The 8,481-nt window shown below is 40.0% G+C and overlaps 1 non-coding gene across 1 annotated transcript; it reads left to right on the forward strand.

Moving 5' to 3' along the window:
* The first annotated feature begins 2,771 nt into the window (after window positions 1-2,771).
* LOC127134215 (small nucleolar RNA R71) lies at window positions 2,772-2,877 on the forward strand. Its single transcript, XR_007807969.1, has one exon. It is a non-coding gene; the product is annotated as a small nucleolar RNA R71 (small nucleolar RNA).
* The last annotated feature ends 5,604 nt before the right edge of the window (window positions 2,878-8,481 follow it).

Consider the following 8,481-nt stretch of genomic DNA (forward strand, 5'->3'; position numbering starts at 1 on the left):
CTATAACTTCTATTTTAGCTTTATCTACCTCTATACCTTTTTCGGAAACTATATGTCCTAAAACTATTCCTTCGGTTACAATGAAATGACATTTTTCCCAGTTTAGCACGAGGTTCACCTCCACACATCTCTCCAGGATTTTCTCAAGGTTATCAAGACAATTGTGGAAATCAAATCCGCAAACCGAGAAATCATCCATAAACACTTCCATGATACCATCTAGGTAATCTGCAAAGATTGACATCATGCAGCGTTGGAAAGTAGCTGGGGCATAAAAGAGGCCGAATGGCATTCGTCTGTAGGCAAAAGTTCCATAAGGGCATGTAAAGGTAGTTTTTTCTTGATCTTCGGGGTGGATAGGTATTTGGAAGAATCCAGAGTATCCATCTAGATAGCAAAAGTAAGAGTGTTTGGCTAGACGCTCCAACATTTGGTCTATAAATGGTAAAGGGAAATGATCCTTCCTAGTTGCTTTATTTAATTTTCTATAATCTATACACATCCGCCATCCTCCTTCTAAACGTTTTGCTACATGTTCGCCTTTATCGTTTTGCACGACTGTGATGCCTCCCTTTTTAGGTACTACATGCACAGGGCTCACCCACTTACTATCCGAGATCTGATAGATTATACCTGCCTCAAGTAACTTAAGAACTTCCTTTTTAACAACATCACTCATTATAGGGTTTATTCTTCTCTGATGTTCTCTGGAGGGTTTTGAATCTTCTTTGAGCGAAATCCAATGCATGCATACGGATGGGCTTATACCTTTCAGGTCAGAGATATTATATCCTAAGGCTGAGGGATATCTTCGTAAAACGTCTAAAAGTTGGTTCGTTTCCTCTTGGCTCAAGGTAGCACTGACTATAACTGGACGGTTCATCTTTTCATTGAGGAACTCATATCTCAGGTTCTTAGGCAGTTCCTTAAGTTCTAACGTTGGTTTCTTAGGGCATGGCATAGGATCTGGAGTAAGGGATAAACATTCGTAAAGGTTATCATCGATGTAGGGTTTCTTAAAGTTATCATCTTCCCTTATGAGAGTTGATGGTAACTTAATTGTTTTTATAATTTCTTTTTGTTCTAATTCTCTAACACATTCATCAATGATATCTAAGGCATAACACGAGTCTCCCATCACAGGTGCCATAAGAAATTTCGAAAGTATAAATTCTATTTTCTCGTCACCTACCTCAAATGTCAACTTTCCTTTCTTGACATCTATTATGGCTCCTGCCGTCGATAAGAATGGTCTACCTAAAAGGATTGGTATATCATTGTCCTCTTTGATGTCCATGACAACAAAATCAGTAGGGATAAATAACTGACCTATCCTAACAGGAACATCTTCTAAAATTCCTATCGGATACTTAACAGATCTATCGGCTAACTGAAGTGACATCTTAGTGGGTTGTAATTCTCCTAAGTTTAACCTCTCACAAACTGCTAAAGGCATTAAGCTCACACTAGCTCCTAAGTCTAGAAAAGCTTTTTCGATGACATGATTACCCAAAAGGCAAGGAATGGAGAAATTTCCAGGATCTTTATCTTTCTTTGCTAGTTTGTCCTCGGAAATAGCATTACATTCCAAAGGCTCCAGATCGTCAAGTCTACGTTTGTTGGTAAGGATGTCTTTGAGAAACGTTGCATAAGAAGGTATTTGGGCGATGGCTTCTGTGAAAGGGATTTCTACATGAAGTTTTTCTATAACTTTAATAAATTTTTGATATTGTTTATTGATCTGGGTTTGTTTGAGTCTTTGCGGATATGGTATAGGTGGTTTATATGGCGGGGGTGGTACGTAAGTTTTATCTTTAGGTTCTTCTCCTTTTTCTTGACCTTCCTGGTTTTCAGATTCCTCTGGTTCCTTTACTTCGTCTGGGGATTTGGTATATTCCTTAGAAATTTCGGGTTCACTCAATCTAGGGTTTGGTGGCTCATCATAAGCGTTCCCACTTCGTAGGGTAATGGCATTGGCTTGTCCTCTCGGATTTTGTTGAGGTTGTCCAGGGAATTGTCCTCCAGATGTCGTCTGAGGGGCTTGGTTTAAAGCTACCTGAGAGATCTGGGTTTCAAGCATCTTGGTATGAGTAACTATTTGGTCAACCTTGGTTCCTAACTGAGTAATCAATTCGTTAACATGAATGTTTTGGTTCATGAACTCCTTGTTTTGTTGGGTTTGAGCAGTGATAAAATTTTCCATAATTTTCTCAAGGCTCGGCTTTGGTGGCACAGGTTGCATAGGTTGATTTGATCTTGGGGCTTGATAACTAGGTCTCGGAGGTGCATTATTTTGAATAGGGTTATTGTTTTTATAGGAGAAGTTCGGGTGATTCCTCCATCCAGGGTTATAGGTATTCGAATATGGGTTCTCTTGGGTGTAATTCACTTGCTCGGAGTGGGTTTCGTTTAATAGACTGCATTCTGCAGATTGGTGTCCTTTGGTTCCACATATCTCACAATCCGACGAAACTGCGGCTACACTATTCGTGTTTATGCACATATGCTCGACCTTAAGGGCTAATGCGTCCATTTTAGCTTGCATCATGTCTATAGAGCTTAGTTCATGCACTCCTCCTTGGGCTTCCTTCTTCTCTACTGTCGCTCGTTCGACTCCCCATGATTGATGGTTTTGAGCCATATCTTCGATGAGGGCACTAGCTTCAGGATAAGGTTTGTTCATCAGAGCACCGCCTGCGGCAGCGTCGATGGTCATCTTTGTGTTATAGTGAAGTCCATTATAGAAGGTTTGAATGATTAACCAATTTTCTAAACCATGATGTGGGCATGCTCGTAACAACTCTTTATATCTCTCCCAAGCTTCGAACAGTGATTCTCCTTGGTTTTGAGAAATCTGGTTATATGGTTTCGAAGAACGGCGGTTTTACTTGGGGGAAAAATATCTAGCAACAAATATTCTTCTAAGGTTATCCCAAGTCGTAATGGAATTGGGTGGAAGGGAATCTAACCATGATAGGGCTTTATCTCTGAGGGAAAAAGGAAATAATCTTAAACGTATTTCCTCAGGAGAAGCTCCATTGGTTTTAAAAGTGTCTGCTAATTGAAGAAATATTTTTAAATGTTGGTTTGGATTCTCAGTAGCGAGACCTACGAATTGTCTCTGTTGCACTAGTTGCAACAGGGATGGTTTAAGTTTAAAATTATTAGTTGGGATGATTGGGTTTACTATACTAGAACTAGGTTCTTCATTTGATGGTTGAGCGAAATCTTTAAGAGGTCTTTGGTTTTGATCTTCGGCCATAGCTCTCTTAATTCTATGAAAGAATAAACGTGCGCGAGCGTAACGTTCAGGTTCCGCCAGAGGGTATACTAAGCTTAAACTTCTGGTGTTGCGAGTTCTTCGCATTGACCGGCGGGAAATAGCCTAAGTCTAAATGATATAACAACAGGAAAATGAAATTTGACGAAATTGGTCCCCGACAACGGCGCCAAAAACTTGATGCGGTTGTTTCGCAAGTATATGAACGCGTCAGAGTAATATAAAAGATTGTCGAATCCACAGAGACCAAGTGTCAATCTATCGTTAACTATTGTTATGGTGTTTATCAAAGGCAATCAAAATATGTGTTTTTAGAGTGTGCAAATAAAAAGTAAAGTATTGAATGAAGATTAATTAATAAAGACAGGGTCGAATGTAATTCACATAATCAATTGATAGTCCAAGTACTTGCTAATAGAACTACTTATGGGCAATGTCTCCTACTCTAAAAAGAACTAATTTAACAGGAACTGTCGCTTTCCCGTATTCAGAACCGAGTTGTACCCCCTAATCAAACCCTCTTATTGCCACTTATAAAAAGGCGCGCATTGTGTTAGAGTAGTAAACCTATTTTTAAGAAATATAGTATCTTGACTAAGTTGAAAAGTATTATAACCTGGATTTCTTAACCAAAAGAGCTTCTTACGAACCAGACTCTAAGCTTATGAACGCGTCCGAAAATAGTTTTAAAATCTCTTTTCTTCTTAAGTAAAAAACTCCTAATGAACTAAACAAAGCGCTTTCGCTGTTTTTGAAATAGTTAAAAACAATTAAGTTTAGATAGACGTTGGACGACTTTCGATCTTACCCAACGGAATTGAAGTGCGGGAAAACTTAAGTTGAAAGTTAAAATAGCCCTTAAGTGATTCTACTAACAATTGTACGGATTATTAGTTCGATTACGATCCTTACATTCTAACCTTATAAATTCAGTTACACATGGTAAAGTAAAAGTGCATTAATTTAAATAAAAGTAGTGCGAGTGCGGAAAGTAAATAAAAGTAGTGCGAGTGCGGAAAGTAAATAATTTAAAGCGAGTGCGAGGAAATAAATAAAAGTAAAGCGAGTGCGAGGAAATAAATAAAATTAAAGCGAGTGCAAGGAAATAAATAAAGTAAAGCGAGTGCGAGGAAATAAACAATTTAAAGCGAGTGCGAGAAAATAAATAAAGTAAAGCGAGTGCGAGGAAATAAACAATTTAAAGCGAGTGCGAGAAAATAAATAAAGTAAAGCGAGTGCGGAAAATAAATAAGATAAAGACAAGTAATAAAAACCTGCTCCAATCGGAGAGTTGAGTAAATTGCAAAGGAGAAATGAAAATGGCGGCAGGATTAACTTCCTTCCAAAGTGCTCCAAACTCGATTACAGACTCTATCACAGACTCAATTACACAATTGTGGTAACACTCAAATGCGAAGCGATTACCACTTTAAAATACTGAATATATGCCTAAGTGAAACAAAGTTGTTCTGAGTTTGCCTCTGCTCTAAGTTTGGATGATTGTAAAAGTGATTTCGAGTTTCTATTTATAAGCAAGTAAAAAGATGGAAATGACAAGGATGCCCTTCAACTTGAAAATGGGAGGGAAAAACTTTCCTCTTGTGGCGCCCGGCACAAGGCCATGGCGCCCGGCACAAGGCCAAACTTAGGCGCCTTAGTGGAAGTAGTGGGGAACATGGAAGTTGAGGGAAGTTGAGCTTGGACACGTCATGGCAGGGTCTATGGCGCCAGCCATGGGGTAGGCCACAAGTACAAAATGCTGAATTTTAGGGTTTTTAGCTCTTTTTCACTCCTTTTCTCGATCGGGGCTCCGATTAAAGTAAAAACCTGAAAACAAAGGAAAACATAGCAATAACACAACAAAATAACAATAAAACAACTAGAATGCATGTGAAATTGGAGTCGAAAATACGGTAAATTTCAGTGTTATCAGTCTCCCTTCAACAGGCGGAGACAGAATCGGAGGCTCAGACAAATACTCTTTGATACTATCAAAGGCCTTTTGACAATCCTTGGTCCAATCATGACGCTGATCTTTCTGGAGGAGCTTGAATATAGGCGCACATGTGGCAGTCATGTGGGATATAAATCTCGAAATGTAATTCAAGCGGCCAAGAAAACCTCAAACTTGCTTCTCAGCTTTGGGCGCAGGCATCTCTTGTATTGCTTTGACCTTGGCAGGATCAACTTCAATACCTATCTCGCTGACAATAAAGCCCAATAACTTGCCGGAACGGACTCCAAATGTACACTTGTTCGGATTCAGGCGAAGTTTATACTTCCTCAAACGTTGGAAAAGCTTCAACAAGTGTTCTACATATTCAACTTCCGTTTTCGACTTTGCAATCATATCATCGGCATACACCTCAATCTCCTTGTGCATCATATCATGAAATAAGGTAGTCATAGCGCGTTGATACGTGGCTCCGGCGTTCTTCAAACTGAAGGGTATCACTCGGTAACAAAATGTTCCCCAAGGTGTGATGAATGTTGTCTTCTCCATATCCTCGGGTGCCATTTTAATCTGATTATAACCGGAAAATCCGTCCATAAATGAAAAGACATTGAATTTAGCCGTATTGTCTACCAACATATCAATGTGTGTTAGAGGAAAATCATCTTTTGGACTAGCCTTATTCAAGTCACGGTAATCCACACACATTCAGACTTTTCCATATTTCTTAGGCACAGGCACAATATTCGCCACCCATTGAGGATATGTAGAAGTCACCAAAAACCCCGCATCAATTTGCTTCTAAACTTCTTCTTTAATATTCACTTCCATATTAGGATGAGTTCTTCTGAGCTTCAGCTTCACAGGCACATACTCAGGCTTCAACGGCAAGAAATGTTGCACAATATCAGTATCCAGACCAGGCATGTCTTCATACGACCAGGCAAAGACGTCGACATATTCTCGTAGCAACTCAATCAACCCCTTCTTAACAGACTCTTCAAGGAGTGCCCCAATCTTTACTTCACGAATGCAATCTTCAGACCCCAAGTTGACTGTTTCCAGATTCTTAAGATGCGGCTGAATGATCTTCTCCTCGTGCTCAAGCAGATGGGTAATCTCATCAGGAATCTCTTCAACATCATCTTCTTCTGCCTTAAATACAGGAAACTCAAAGTTGGGAGATGGTGTTGGATCATTATGTTCAATGGGTTTGATTAACCTGCATAATGATTTTAAGTATAAAAGAGATTTCAGAATTCAAACAAGGCGAATCATTATGCAGATGAAAAATTGATTTTATTCTCTTTTTTAGGGTTTTATGGTGATCACCAATTTCATGCAAAAAGCAAAAAGGAAAAATAATTTTGAAAAAAACAAACATTTAACATGAGATTATTGAATGAATATCATTGTATTAATCAAATCATGCCAATAATGTCTTCACTTCTCCTTTTGGCATGGGAGAAGGGTTTTTGAACAAAATGAACACATTACGTTGACTTGTGGATACTTGTTGGAACATCAACATCGACCTTACTATTGCAGATTCTTCCGGGTATAACAAAGTTGCCAAGGTCTTCCTCTTCATCATCTTCGACAATGGCAGTATCTTCCTGATCTTCAATGGTATGGATGAAACCTCCAATATGGAACAACCCACGATCATTGGAAACACCAGAAGAATACCATATGCCAGATCGGGACTTGTTATCTTCCAACTTAATCATTTTCCCCAAACTAGTGGTTGCACCATGCTCAATGGCCAACTTCGCATCATTATAGGAGACAAATGAAGAAAGTCCTTTCCTTGAAGGCTCAACAAAAGATAAGGCTTGGAACGGAGTCCCAACCTAATCCTCAGCGTCGATATAGGAGAAGGAAGATAAATGACTGACCAAGAGAGCCTTCTCTCCCCCTATCACCACCAACTTCTTGTTCTTCACGAACTTCAACTTTTGGTGCAGGGTGGATGTCACGGCGCCTGCCTCGTGAATCCACGGTCTTCCAAGCAAACAGCTATAAGACGGATGGATGTCCATGACCTAAAAAGTGATCTGAAAATCACTAGGTCCAATCTTGATCGGGAGTTCTAATTCGCCGATCATAGTTTTGCGTGATCCATCAAACGCCTTCACAACCACCCCACTCTGCCTCATGGGAGGCCCTTGATATGAAAGTTTAGCAAGAGTGGATTTTGGCAACACATTAAGGGATGACCCTGTGTCCACCAACACATTGGACAAGGCATCATCTTTACAGTTCAAAGATATGTGTAAATCCAAATTGTGGTCTTTTCCCTCCTCGGGAAGACCAGCATCACAGAAACTCAAATTGTTGCAAGTGATTATATTTGCAACAATGCTATCAAACTGCTCTATTGTGACATCGTGGTCCACGTATGCCACATCCAACACCCTCTATAAAGCTTCGCGGTGTGGCTCGGAATTCATCAACAAAGATAAGACAGATATCTTTGATGGAGTTTGTAGCAGCTGATCAATAATAATATATTCACTCCTCTTGATGAGCCTCAACATCTCATCACCATCCTCTTTCAAAATGCCAGACTGGCCAACCAGGATAGGAGTATTATTATTTTTAACAGCAACAGGGTCAACACCCTTCACGACATGAACAAAAAAATGTAAAGAAGAAGTCCCCACGGGACCGGCAGGATTAACAGCAGTTCTCTTCATGATGTCCTCATGGGATTTCCGCTGAGCCGAGAAAACACGACCACTACGGGTCACTCCACTGACATCTGAAATGCTCACCATAGAAGTTGAGGGCAACGACACCTCCTTTCCATCCTCCATCATGACTGCGTTGTATCAGTAAGGAACAACTTTGTCTGATACATACGGGACAGGAGCCGCTGGCTTTATCACAAGAGTTGGCGATACTTTCTTCTTGCTACCATCATACTTGATAACAACAGGCTCAGGAATTTTAAACACGGGGGTGATAACATCGACTTTGTCCTCATTACGATTTTGAAGTATCTCAATCATCCCTTGATCCAATATCTCCTGGATGTCCCTTCTCACTTGACGACATCCTCTCTCATTAATAGTGCACACCTGGCACTTATCATGGTCATGCTCGTAATGGCTGTGTTCACACAACGGCTTATGCATCTCGACCAAAGACTACCTTATGTCATTCACATAAAGGACTTTGTATTTGCCAGGGCATCCCTGGACCATATTGACAGTTGCTTTCCCATGCTCGGGCAATGGGTTCT

The sequence above is a fragment of the Lathyrus oleraceus genome, chromosome 3, assembly GCF_024323335.1.
Source record: "Lathyrus oleraceus cultivar Zhongwan6 chromosome 3, CAAS_Psat_ZW6_1.0, whole genome shotgun sequence".
NCBI lineage: Eukaryota > Viridiplantae > Streptophyta > Magnoliopsida > Fabales > Fabaceae > Lathyrus > Lathyrus oleraceus.